This window comes from Capricornis sumatraensis, chromosome 2 (assembly GCF_032405125.1).
Source record: "Capricornis sumatraensis isolate serow.1 chromosome 2, serow.2, whole genome shotgun sequence".
NCBI lineage: Eukaryota > Metazoa > Chordata > Mammalia > Artiodactyla > Bovidae > Capricornis > Capricornis sumatraensis.
In genome coordinates, this window is record NC_091070.1 from 37,414,490 (window position 1) to 37,429,004 (window position 14,515).

A 14,515-nucleotide genomic window follows, 5' to 3' on the forward strand; every position below is an offset into this window, starting at 1 on the left:
CACTGTACCAACAGGGAAGTTCATTATATGATTTCTGTTGTTTTGAATTTGTTAAACTGTGTCTGTGGCCCAGAATGTGGTATGGTATATCTTTGTGAATCTTCTGTGTGAGCATGAGAATAATGTGTGTTCTGCTGTTGCCATAATTCATAGATGTGAACTGTACCCAGTTGATCAATGTTATTTTTTTAATATTTGTTTATTTGGCTGTGTCAGGTCTTAGCTGTGGCATGCAGGATCTTCACTGCCTCATGTGGAATCTTTTGCTGCAGCTCACAGACTCTCTAGTTCTGATGTGCAGGCTCAGCAGTTGGGGGGGTGTGGGCTCTAAAGTATGTGGCTTCAGTAGTTACGGCACATGGGCTTAGTTGCTCCATGGCGTGTGGGATCGTAGTTCTTGAACCAGGGTTTGAATTCGTGTCCTTTGCATTGCAAGGCAGATTCTTAACCACTGGACCACCAGGAGGTTCCTAGATATTATTGTTGAGTGTACCTCTGTCCTTCCTGATTTTCTGCCTGATGATCTGACCATTTCTGATAGACAGGTGTTGAAATCTCCAGCTCAGAGAGTGGATTTACCTATGTCCTTTGCAATTCTATTAGTTTCTTCTTCACAGTTTGTCTGTTATTAGGTTCATTCACATGAAGGATTGTTATGTCTTCCTGATAATTGATCCCTCTATCGTTATTTATCCCTGATACCTTTCCTTGCTTTGAAATGTGTTTTCTGTGAAATTAATAGGGTACTCCTGCTTTCTCTTGACTGCTGTTTACACGTGGATTTTCATGTTTGTCTTTATACCCAGTGTAAGCTTCCTATAGACAACATATGACTGAGTCTGCAGTTTTGATCTAGCTTACAATCAATTATTGGTCATTTAGATCACTGACTTTCAAAGTGATTATGGATGTAGTTGGATTAGTATCTACCACATGTTACTGTGGTTTATTTGTTGCCCTTTTCCATCTAACTTTCTTTAACACTTTTCTGCCTTTTGTGATTTTTACCTGTGCATTTTGTAGATGTCATTTTCTCCCTTTTATTAGCATATCTCTTAAATATTCTTTTTACTTTTTTTAGTGGTTGCCCTAGAGTTTGCATCATACACTTACAGCTACTCATAGGCCACTTTCAAATAATGTCAAAATTCAGAGGTTCAAATACCTTAAAATAACAAAATAATCTTAGTTCCTTCCTTCAATCCCTAGAATCTTTGCTGTCATTTAAAAAATTTATATACAAGCATATTCTTGTTATTGGTGTTGTTTTTTAGTCATTAAGTCATGTCTGACTGTTTGTGACCCCATGGACTGTAGCCTGCCAGGCTCCCCTGTCCATGAGATTTCCCAGGCAAGAATACTGGAGCAGTTTGCCATTTCCTTCACCAGGGGATCTTCCTGACCCATGGATTGAACCTGCATCTCCTGAATTAGCAGGCAGATTCTCTACTGCTGAGCCACCTGGGAAGCCCATATACAAGAATACACAAGCATATATAAGTATATAATATATGCTTACATAATTGAATATATTGTTGGTAGTATTATTTAACAAAATGTAATCTGATAGATACATAAGAACTAAGAAAGATAAGCTTATTTTGACGTCACTTATTCTTTCCTCAATGCTCTTTCTTCCTTTATGTAGGCCTGAGCTTCTGACCTTCTCTCTAAACAACGATTTTTTCCTTCTGTCTAAACAATAGATAATTTTCCTTCTCTAAACAACTTATTTTTACCATTTCTTCCAAGGCAACAAATTCACGCAGTCTTTATGTGTCTGAGAAAGTCTATATTTCTCCTTCATCTTTGATAGATAATTTCTCAGGATATAGAATTCTAAGTTGGTCGTTTTTGCTCAACACTAACTACTGTACTCTACTCTCTTGCTTTCATGGATTCTGAGAAATCAAATGTAATCCTTAGCTTTGTTTCTCTAGGGTATTAGAGAATGATTAAAGAAAATTCAGGAAATACAAACAAACTTTAACCCTTCATGAAGCAAACAGTCTCCATTTGGAAAACTGCAAAATGGGGGAGAAGGCAAGAAGCTTTTCTAAGAAAGAATGAAGAACAAGATAGAGACAAATAGAAAAATTCTGATTGGTTGGGCAACATAGTCGATCTTGTTTAGGACAAGAAGGAGCAAGGTAATAAGAATAGAGCCCAGAACTAGCTTGGCCTTTGAGGACTGACTGACTGGATATTGCAGTGTTTTTGGTCAAGAGGAACATGCCCAGAGACACAAAAGTCATATAAGTTTCAACTTGCTGCCACGGCACCCTAGCCAGAAGCAGCTCCATCTTGGACCTAGAAAGTTATTTCAACACCAGACAAGGTACTTTGTTTTTGTGTTTCCCCTCTCTGGTGTCTCTCAGGATTTCTTGTTTATTTTTGGTCTTATGTAGATTGAACTGGAGAAGGCAATGGCACCCAACTCCAGTACTCTTGCCTGGAAAATCCCATGGACAGAGGAGCAGAAAATTCCAGCCAGTTTTCATAACCCCCAAAACAGTGATGCCATTAAAGTGCTGCACTCAGTATGCCAGCAAATTTAGAAAACTCAGCAGTGGCCATAGGATGGGAAAAGGTCAGTTTTTATTCCAATCCCAAAGAAGGGCAATGCTGAAGAATGTTCAAACTACCTCACAACTGTGCTTATTTCACATGTTAGCAAGGTAATCCTCAAAATCCTTCAAGCTGGGCTTCAGCAGCACGTGAACCAAGAACTTCCAGATGTACAAGCTGTATTTAGAAAAGGCAGAGGAACTGGAGGTCAAATTGTCAACATGTTTTGGATCACAGAAAAAGAAAAAGAATTCCAGAAAAACATCTACTTCTGTTTCATTAGGCTTCCCTGGTGGCTCAGATGGTAAAGCATCTGCCTACAGTGTGGGAAACCCGGGTTTGATTCCTGGGTCAGGTAGATCCTCTGGAGAAATGACAACCCACTCCAGTACTCTTGCCTAGAAAATCCCATGGACGGAGGAGCTTGGTAGGCTACAGTTTATAGGGTCACAATGAGTAGGACACGACTGAGTGACTTCACTTCACTCTGTTTCATTAACTATGCTAAAGCCTTTGATTGTGTGGATAACAACAAACTGTGGAAAATTCTTAAAGAGATAGGAATACCAGACCATCTTACCTGCCTCCTGAGAGGCTTGTATGCAGGTCAAGAAGCAACACTTAGAACCAGGCATGGAACAACAAACTGGTTCAAAATTGGGAAAGGAGTATGCCAAAGCTGTATATTGTCACCTTGCTTCTTTAACTTCTATGCAGAGAACATCATGTGAAATGCTGGGCTGGATGAGTCACAAGCTGGAATCAGGATTGCTGGGAGAAATACCAATAACCTCAGATATGCAGATGACACCACTCTAATGGCAGAAAGCAAAGAAAAACTAAAGGACCTCTTGATGAGAGTGAAAGAGAAGAGTGAAAAAGCTGACTTAAAACTCCACATTCAAAAATCAAAGATCATGGCATCCAGTCCCATCACTTCATGGCAAATAGATGGGGAAATAATGGAAACAGTGACAGACTTTATTTTCTTGGGCTCTAAAATCACTGCTTATGGTGTCTACAGTCATGAAATTAAAAGACACTTGCTCCTTAGAAGAAAAACTATGACAAACCTGGACAGCATATTAAAAAGTAGAGACATCCCTTTGCCAACAAAGGTCTCTCTAATCAAAACTATGGTTTTTCCAGTAGTCATGTATGAATGTGAGAGTTGGACTATAAAGAAAGCTGAGCACTGATGAATTGATGCTTTTGAACTGTGGTGTTGGAGAAGACTCTTGAGAGACCCTTGAACAGCAAACAGATCAAACCAGTCAATCCTAAAGGAAATCAACCCTGATTATTCATTGAAAGAAATGAAGCTGAAGCTCCAATACTTTGGTCACCTGATGCAAAGAGCCAGCTTATTAGAAAAGACCCTGGTTCTGGGAAAGATTGAAGGCAGGAGGAGAAGGGATGAGAAAGGATGAGATGGTTGGATGGCATCACCGACTCAGTGAACATGAGTTTTAGCACACTCCATGAGACCGTGAAAGACAGGGAAGCCTGGAGTGCTGTAGTCCCTGGGGTTCCAAAGAGTCAGACGACTTGGTGACTGAACAACAACAAATTGTTTCATCCACTTCATTTGTTTCTTTCTCTTTGCTCCTTCAGTTAGGCTCTGATGATGGTTGAGCTCCTCAGGGTAAATCCCACAATCTTGTGGGTGTCCCCCCTATCATTAGGTCCTTCTGGAGTTTTTAACACCGGTTGTCTCCACTGAGCCTCTGGCAACTCATAAATTACATTTAAGGCTTTCCTACCCCAGGACTGGCTCCTGGGGTAATTGCTACTTGTGTGTCTGTACTCCAGATGTTTTGTTCTAGCACGTGGGATGCAGGAGTGGGACAGAGGTGGGTAGTTCCTGGCCCTGGAGCAGCTAGGCAATGAGGAAACCTGAGTAGGTTAGCCTCCATAAAGTGCTTTCTCCTGAGGTCAGGTCTGGTGAAGATCTGGAGCATTCGGAAAAAAATGATACTCAAACATAAAAGCATCATGAAGAATTCCTTGGACCTTATAAGCAAAAGCAACATTCCTTAGTGCCAATAAAAAGTGTACATTAGGTTTTGTCTTGATTTACTGATCATCAGTCCTTGAGTTGAGAAAATCCCTTGGAAAATGGAATGGCTACCCACTCCAGTATTTTTGCCTGGAGAATTCCATGGACAGAGGAGGGTGGTTGGCTACAGTCCATGTGGTTTCAAAGAGTCGGACATGATTGAAGTGACTGACACACTTTTGCTTCTTATACGGTGTAATGCAGCAAGACGTCACCAGTGACATGTTTTCAACTACGTTTATATGATAATAACTTTTAAAGCTTTGAAAATGCAGTTTTGTTAGTCTGACTTCATCCTCTCCATACTCAGAAACCACACATTGTAAGCACAAGCTGGGAGGACATCTGTGCAAGTAATTCAGGGAAGCTTGAGAACATGACTGTGTCAGCAGGATGTGATGAACTCTGTGGCAGACAAGTGTGTGTGAGTAACTGGTTGTCTTGGAGATGAGATATTCAAGGAAACATGGGAAGACAGTGCAGACGTTGTCTTGACCGATACCTTCCCAATAGGGCGATTCCAAATGACAAACTCAGAATAATAAGTAGCCTGTTCCTGGGAACCACACGAACGTCTCCTCATCAGATGTTTATTTACATAACGAATCATTGCCTGAGATACTGAACCACCCCGAATCCCTGGCATACTGCTTTTGTGCTATATAGAAACTCACAAGTGTTGTCTTACAAGACTGTAAGTATTTTAAACAGGTTCAAAGTATAAAATACCTAAAGTATTTTAACAGTTTCAAAGCCACTTCTGCTTTCACCCGACTCATTCTTTTTAGAGAGAGAGATCTGTTTTTAAGGTAGGGTTTAAATGGTGCCTCTGGAGAAGGAAATGGAAACCCACTCCAGTACTCTTGCCTGGAAAGTCCCATGGATGGAGAAGCGTGGTAGGCTACAGTCCATGGGGTCACAAACAGTTGGACACGACTGAGCGACTTCACTTTCTTCTTTCTTTTTTTAAATGGTGCATGAGACCAGAATCTCTTTAAAAAAAATTTATTGACGTTTACTTGCCTTACAGGGTGTTCTGTTCATTTCTACTGTACAGCAAAGTGAATCAGCTATATGTGTAACTATATCTCCTCTTTTTGGATTTCCTTCTCATTTAGGTCACCAAGAGGGACAGAGGAGTGGGATGATTTGGGAGATTAGGATCGACATATATACACTATGGATACTGTGAATAAAATAGATAATTAATGAGAACCTACTCTACAGCACAGAATCTTAAAAAAAGTTTTGTTTTTTTTTTTATGGCTGTGCTGGGCCTTCATTGCCGTGTGGGCTTTTTTCTAGTTTTCTAGTGGCGCCTGGTGGATTCTCTTGTCGTGACTCCCAGGCTCTAGAGCACAGGCTCAATAGTTGTGGCACAGGCTTAGCTGCTCTGCAGTAGGTGGGGTCTTCCCAGACCAGGGATCAAACTCATGTCTTCTGCATTGGCAGGTGGATTCTTTAGCACTGAGCCACCAGAGAAGCACCCAGAATCTTTTCAGAATACTCTTCTCTCAGCCATTAACACAGTCTGGCAATCAGATTGATACACTTCTTAAATAAATTTAAGTTTCTTTTTCTTTGAGTAGGGAAAGTTAATACCACTTCAAATATTTTCTAAAGTTAGGTTTTAAATTTCACATTCGTCTATCCCAGAAGGTAGGCAGGACTTTCTAATATATGACAGTATGGGTCAATAACACTTAAATTCATGTTTAATCATAACATGCTTACATTGTGGAAATGTGCATAGATTATTAATTGCAGCTCATTAAATTTTTACAAATGGCAACCCACACAAGGATTCTTGCCTGGAGAATCCCATGGACAGATGAGCCTGGTGGGCTACAGTCCATGGGGTTGCAAAGAGTCAAACACAACTGAGCAACTAACACTTTCACTTTCAGCTTTTCTCAAGCAAAAAAAATCTAGGTATCTTCAGTTCGTACTCTCGTAAATTAAGACTGTCTTGTTAAGATCTGCTGGGCTTGCACCTTGGTCTTCATGGTCTGAATTTCTGTGGCTTCTTCTCTAAATGTCTCCAGCTGTCACCAGAGCTACTCCTGGTCTCGACTCAAAACTTGCCCCCTCCACTTTCAGCAGGAGAGAGTATACATCTGTAAGTTAAAAGATGTAAAAGATGTCCAGAGATCTCAAGCCAGGCCCCTCAAGGAGTTTATAGTCAGTTTTTCAGGGGCCGTAAGCCTAATCGCAGCACATAGACCAAGATGACAACTCATCCAGGAGGTAACTTCTCCAGAAGACCCAGCAAGTGAGCTCCCAACATCAGAGGCGGGTGGTCCTCCTTCAGTCTGCTCTCCTGCGTCCTCTCCTTGCATCCTCGCTTTCTTCTCCATTTACTTAAGAATCTAGATTATTAACAGATACTCAAACAAACCTCTTATCTACAATGTGTTTATGTTTCCCATCTGTAATTCTTCTTTTGATGCTTTGAGTCACTCCTTTGTGTGTCTTTTGATTAAGATGCACGTTCAGTATAATTATTGTTTTTACTTGTGCTCCTTTGAATAACAACCAGTTCCTCTGATGCTAGTTCATTGCAATAAGAAAGGTGATTTTCTGTGTAATTGGAATCAAGCAATAAGTGCTTTGTAAATGACAAAACACTGGGTTAAGTGGCCAGAAAAATCAAACTCCCATCAAACCTAGACATGAAGATGTCTGCCTGAACAATAACAACACTTGGCAACTTTGTAGTCCATTTTTTACAGAAATAGAGCTTGGCACCCTTCGCTTCTGCTGAATACAGGACTACAAACCCCAGAAACATGTCTTTCCATGTCACTTTGCTCAGAGGTGTCATCACCAAAATCTGAAATACTGAGAAATGTACTTTGTCCCTTCAAGTGATCCAACAAGTGATCTTTGAGCAAAAAGAAATAGCAAATCTGACAGTAATAGATTCTGGAAAACTGCCAGCAGAGCCTTATCATATATCCACAACTCACCAAAAAGCAGTGAAGGTGGAATTCGCTTCTGTTTGCAGACAATGGTGTTGTAATCTCTACCTTGGGCTGACATGGATGTCAAAGGAGAGGGGCTGAGAGTTTAAACCCACGTGGTTTTGGTTTTCCCCGTGATTAGAAACTATTCATCCCCAAGATGTCACTATGTGAAGGCTGAGAAAAATGAAAGAGAGGGTAAATCTGGCTCTGGGAAATACTTAGCCCTCAATATCAACTGTAAATCAGTAAAAACACCTGAATTATCAAGACTGTTGAGCAAACTTGGCTCAGAACTTGGTCTCATATGCACATGAGTATAAAGCTATTGTGTCTCACATGCTGCCGGGTCCCAAGGAGTTCCCGATCTCACAATACTCGTCTGAGAATCTGTCACCTAGTCAGACCCTTCACTTTCACTTTTCACTTTCATGCACTGGACAAGGAAATGGCAACCCACTCCAGTGTTCTTGCCTGGAGAATCCCATGGATGGGGGAGCCTGGTGGGTTGCCATCTATGGGGTCGCACAGAATCGGACACAACTGACGTGACTTAGCAGCAGCAGCAGTCAGACCCTACAAACCCACCACTCCACTCTTTCTGTCTGGGCTCTTAAGATTCTGCCAGGGTGTTTTCCTTTCTTATTTCAGCAAATCCAGCAAAGTAAGCCTTGCCTGCTCAGTGGGTTTTTTTGACACTGTTTTGCTAAAGCCTAAAGTTGACAAAAGCTATAAACACAAAAATCAATAGTTTATCTATAGGATAGCAAGGCATGCCTAGAAATAGAATTGGGAAACAATCTTTCCACGATATATAGAGCAATAATAAAATGCTTATAAACAATGTCCACCAGGAAGGCACAGGATCTGTATAAATAAAGCAATCAAGTCATTCTGAAAGAAGCAATGGAAAATGCCAACAAAGTGGAAAAGTGTGAGCAGAATAAAAGTACCAATTTCTCCCAAATTATCATAGAATTCATACAGTCTTAAAGGAACACAATACTTTACATTTTACCATGTTAAACAATTAACACAGTTCTCAGATTGGTAGCTTTAGATGAAATATGAGTGGAGTGTTACATCTTTAATTTATTTTGGCAGGTAAACAGTATTAAACTATATAAGCATTAGTCAACTTTATAAAAATAAATAAGATTTAATTACATCTTCAAAAGCATTTACAGTCAGCTTAAGTCATTCTGATTTATTTATATTTTTCATTCTAATTTATCTTTTAATTTTAAAGATAATGTTGAAGTAATATAATTTTCATTGAACAAATCTAGGTGATCTATTGAAGGGAAAGTAATGTTTAGATGGAAAAAAATTTAGTCATATTTTGTAAACTTTTATTACCTTCATTTCAGCAAAATCGCTGTTTTCAATTATTTATATAAATATCCCTTCCCTTCAACAGAACATGAAAGCTGTGCAATGATAGTCAGCGGTCTTGGATATTTTGTCAAATTTCAGTCACATAGCACTCATAATTGCACACATTTTAAAGTCTTGTCTTGAAGATTCACATATTATTTGATAGTTTATTGACATTTGTAATTTTATCTTTAAAAGTGTAAACACATCACACACTCACCTCACTTGTACTGTTGCTCACGACTGTTAGGAGAGGCTGCAGGAGGGTTCCTGAATTCATCTGGAAAGCTGGCAGCGGGGTGAGGAAGTGCAGGCGTCCCAGGGAGGTGGGGTGGGAACGGGCACCGGTGGAGCCTGGAGGAGGTCTAGGTCCAGAAAAGCACGGAGGGACTTTGACCAGAGCTGCTTGACCACAGTACTTATTTATTTTATTTTTGCTATGGTATCTTTATGCTTTTATTTGCACATTTTACTGCTGTAATACAGACCGACAAGATGGAAGACCAGTATTGGACTGTGGTAAATTCAGCAATGTCATATCTCTTAAGACCTATCTGGTCTTTGGTGAGGAGTATTCTCAATGTCATGCTCTATGAAGCTACAGCATCCATTATTGTAAAACCTGTTTTACAATATGAAAATACAGTATCATGGGTCTGAAATGTTTCTGAAACAATCTCATAAGAAATAGGAACTTTTATTTACTTTTTAAATATTTATTTTTCTGCACCTGGTCTTGTGCCATGTGGGATCTAGTACCCTGACCAGGGATTGAACCCAGGCCCCTTGCAAGGGGAGAAGACTTTTTCCCCTGATTTTTATTTAGTTGTTAGCTCTGAATATGGCAACTAAGTCTCTATACAGGAAGAGTTGGTCTGGATATGATGAAGAATAGAAGACTTAGAGGTTTTGTTTTGATAAATAAAGCAAAACAGGGAAAAGGGCAAGCAATACTGCTTTAAATGTGAGATAAGTGGAAGTTCAAAAACAAGAAACGTGGTGGGAAAGGCCACTCCAGTATTTATTGAGGAAATATTGTGTGATGGGCCAGGCAGGTTCCCATCCCATGAACTGTACATTCTAGTGGGCAGATGGGACACCCCACTTTCTGAACCCCAATCGTGCCCTAGACATGTTTTTACTAGCAAGTGTGGTTGGACCTATGTAAGTTGTTGTGTGAAGCAGCGGAATCTGGTGAGTCAAAAATGCGCAAGTTCTGACACTCTGCAGGTTATGAGGAAGGCCTTACAAACAGGTTTTAGTGAACAGATTTCACTCCTTGTGTTGTTTTCATTAAATACTAACATTTCTGTGATGAGGCAGAACCAAACAGGGTCAAAATCACACATGGATCATTGGAGTTAAGACTTTTAAAAAAATGTTTATTTATGTATTTATTTCAGAGAAGGCAATGGCAACCCACTCCAGTACTCTTGCCTGAAGAATCCCATGGACAGAGGAGCCTGGTAGGCTGCAGTCCATGGGGTCGCTGAGGGTCGGGAACGACTGAGCAACTTCACTTTCACTTTTCACTTTCTTGCACTGGAGAAGGAAATGGCAACCCACTCCAGTGTTCTTGCCTAGAGAATCCCAGGGACGGGGGAGCCTGGTGGGCTGCCGTCTATGGGGTCGCACAGAGTCGGACACGACTGCAGCGACTTAGCAGCAGCAGCATGTATGTATTTACGGCTGGGCTGGGTCTCTGCTGCTGCGTGGGCTTTTCTCTGGTGGCAGCGGATGGGGGCTCCTGTCTCACTGCAGCACCTGGGCTTCCCATTGCAGTGGCTTCTCTGCTGGTGTGCAGGTTTCCATACTTGTGGCACTGGGGCTCAGAAGTTGCGACTCCCGGAGTCTATGGTGCGTGTGCTTAGTAGTGGCCTACGGGCTTAGTTGCCCCACTGCATGTGGGATCTTCCTGGACCAGGGATGGACCCCATGTCTCCTAAATTGGCAGGTGGATTCTTTACCCCTGAGCCACCAGGGAAGCCTTGGAGTTAATCTTTTAATAAGTAAGCTTCAAAAAGAAATAACAGAGCCTCAAGGATGACAATGGTCATCTTACTTGCATTCATCTTCCTAATAATAATTGCTGGTATTTATTGAGTACTCTGTGTATACCACACATCAGTATGTACTTTAAATGCATTATCCAATCTGTTATGTAATTGTACCAAAGATATGTTGAATATTGATGTTTAATGTCCCATTTTCAAGTAAAGTATACTCACCACCATCTATTAATATTATGTCTGTTTCCAGGAGCTCAGTTTCTCCGGCTTAATCCTGTTATGGAAGGCTTGCAAGACACACATCTCAGCAGGTTATAGCTGAAGGCTTTTCTTTTAATGTATTATATTATCATTTACACTTAATATTTTTGTGTTATATCTACTGGTGTTGTTTCTAACTAAAATTAGTCCATTTCTAAGTAAGTACATCTTATGATGTCAACATATTATTTGTGATTTTTTCTCTGTTAAATTCTATAAGCATATCCTTTTATTTGAGGCAATTATACAATTCCGCTCTCACAATGACATATTTAAATTGTTTACATAGATACCCACACAAATTCTCATTTATACCAAGGAGCTGGTCATTTCTGAAGTCATGGAAAAATAAGCAAAGAACAGCTGGTTGAGCCGTCCTATAAAAATGTTGACTTTTAAATTTTTCTCATATTTTCCTTTAAGCTCTCCATGTTTCCCATCCATGATAAACCAAGATTATATAACAGAAATTTTCAAATTAGGCTTAAATTCCAAAATCAAGTTTCAGTTCAAATCCTTTCTCCAAGAGAACTAGTTTTCCCAACTTCTTCTCTTTCTCTCAAATCTAATCAAAACATTTGCAATAATTAAAATTCAAAACCTCAGGGTCTCATCAAGGTTACTCTTATGTGTCTGTCTCAATAGGGAACCACAATTCTACCTCTGCATTTCTAGTGGAAGGACTTGCCACCAAAGGGCTATGCCACAGGCCCCTTGACTAGGAGTACACAGCTTAAAATCTGGTGTTTATCAAATGTGCACAATATTGGGATGTAATTGGCATTTTAAAAAATTCAGTAATGCCCATTACAAATATCTGGACAGACTCAAAAATAACTGGTTAACCTTAAAATAAAGAGAACCACCATTTAATAACATATTTATACCGTGGTAAGAATGAAACAGTATGACCTAGAAGAGTCTAGAAATTCTTGGATTAATTATAATAACATGGTGATAGCTTTCTCAAGGTACTTTCTTAAACTCAGCAAGCCATTGGGCTCCATCTGCTCCATCCACAGCCCGATGATCACAATTAAGTGTAACAGACATCATGCTAGCCACATCAAATCCTTTTTCATTATCTGCTGGAACCAGTCTATCCTCTGAAGCACCAACTGCCAAAATACGTGCTTGGGTGGGTTAATAATACCAGAGTTCTTAATCCCAAACTTTCCTAAATTTGAGATTGTAAAAGTGCCACTCTGGAACTTATGTGGCTGTAATTTACCCTCTTGTGCTTTGGTTGCTAAAGAAACAACGTCATTAGCAACAGTTTCCAGTTCTTTTATATGTGCATTAAATACAATAGATGTGATGAGTCCTGCAGGAGTAGTGACTGCAACACTGATATCAACATGATTTTGTCTTACAACTGTGTCCAACCAAGAAGAATTTCCTTCAGGAACTTTTAAACATGCCAAAGCCTAAGCTTTTATAATGAAGTCATTGATGGAAATTTTGCTTTTTCCTTGTAACATCTTTCCGTACCAACAAAATTTCTCCCATATTTACATCAATAGAAAGGTAATAATGAGGTATTGTTTGCTTAGATTGCATTAACTGCTGTGCAATGACTTGGTGAATGTTGGTGACTGGGATATCTGTGAAGACAGCTGTAGGAACTGGAGCCACTCCTCGACTCAGGGGAGGCACAGCGGCTGCTGGAGTGGGAGCAGTTTTCATAGGCGCAAAGGAGTTGATGTCCTTCTTAATGATTCTGCCATCTGGTCCTATCCTTTTTACTTGTGTAAGGTCAATCTTCTCTGCTGCCAATTTCTTTGCAAGCAGGCTAAGGAGCACTCTTCCTTTTGGTCCAGCTGGAGCAGCTGGCCGGGGGGCTGAAGGTGGATAGGCTAGGTGGTGTGCTGGTGGTTTTAAATCAGTTACTTCAGTTGGCCAATAGTCAGCAAACGCTGGTATATCTGCCTCTTTTTCTACAATGATACAGGGTGGGGTTCCTAGAGGGACATCTCGTGTGCCTTCAGGGATCAGGATTTTTGCCTTCTTCCTGCACTTCAAAACCTATAGAGGCCTTGTCAGTCTCTATCTCTGCCAATAAATCTCCTTCGTTTGGCTCCTCACTTACTTCTTTTTTCCCCATCTCTTAACTGTGCCCATGGTCATGATGGGAGAGAGGGCAGGAAGAACCACCTGCATATGAGTAGGAGATGAGCTACCAGGAGCCTGAGCAGAAGGTGCAGGTGATGGAGCAGGGGCGGCAGGGGTTAGTGCCGGGGCTCCTGGTGGGGCAGGTGCTGCCAAAGAATCAAGTGTGTAATTTTTAAAGGTTTCAATATCGTCAGACTTTTCAACTGTGATACAGATGACTGCTCCAACTGGAACATCTCTGATACCTTCAGCAACAAGGATCTTTGCCATATAACACTCCTCCACGCTCTCAAATCCAACAGTAGCTTTATCAGTTTCAACCTCTGCAATTAGTTCACCTTCATTGATTTTTTTCGCCTTCCTTCTTTTCCCAGCGGGCTATGGTGCCTGCCTGCACTGAAGAGAAAACTGAAGGCAACAGAACCTTCTGATGCGTGGGTAGGCTATGCCAGCGGCGGCTAGGCGATCCCCAGAGCTGCAGCAAGACGCGATTCCACGGTGTGGCCCAAGAGATGGGGCTCCAGCCGCAGAGTGCGGGGACCCCGCCATACCCTGTGGTCTTGCTGCTGTGACGAGCCAGCCTGCGGGGTCACGCACGGAGCTCCCGGCTCCTCCCGCAAGGCCGTCCACTGAGCCCCGAATCCTGCCCTTGGTGCATTCTGAGCCCGTCGCGCACAGACGCGCCACATAGTGCCACGGACCCACCATCCGAAAAGCAACGCCGTCTCCGGAGTGACTTCAAGAGCAGCGCGGCGTTGCCGGCCGCAAATTGTCGTAAAATGGTCTGGAACGATTCGCCACACCGGCTCCGCGGGCCGGAAACGTGGTGAACGTACGGTCTTTCTCCGTGAAATGGGGGCTAAGGGTGACCCAGAGCGAGTCAGGAAGGCTGCTATAGAGCCACGCGGGGCAGGGGCGTTTCAGCAGGCCGAATCTGGGAGAATTAGGCTTAGAGAGGAGTGGAATGTGGTGGGCTCTGTGGTGAAGGCTTCTCTGGGGAGGACAGGACCTGAGCGCTGTCTGTGATTCTTAATTGTAGCTTAAATTATGGATGATACTTTGGCGTGAATTAATTTTTTAAAATTTTGTGATCCCATTTTTATTTGTTTTTTATGCAAAGACTTCCTCTCCTGATCCTCACTTTCTCCTTTCCTAGCTGTGATTTT

General features: G+C 41.4%; 1 pseudogene; it reads right to left on the bottom strand.

Annotated features, from left to right (window-relative positions):
• Positions 1 to 11,617: 11,617 nt before the first annotated feature.
• On the bottom strand, positions 11,618 to 14,038 carry LOC138073782 (dihydrolipoyllysine-residue acetyltransferase component of pyruvate dehydrogenase complex-like; annotated as a pseudogene).
• Positions 14,039 to 14,515: the final 477 nt, after the last annotated feature.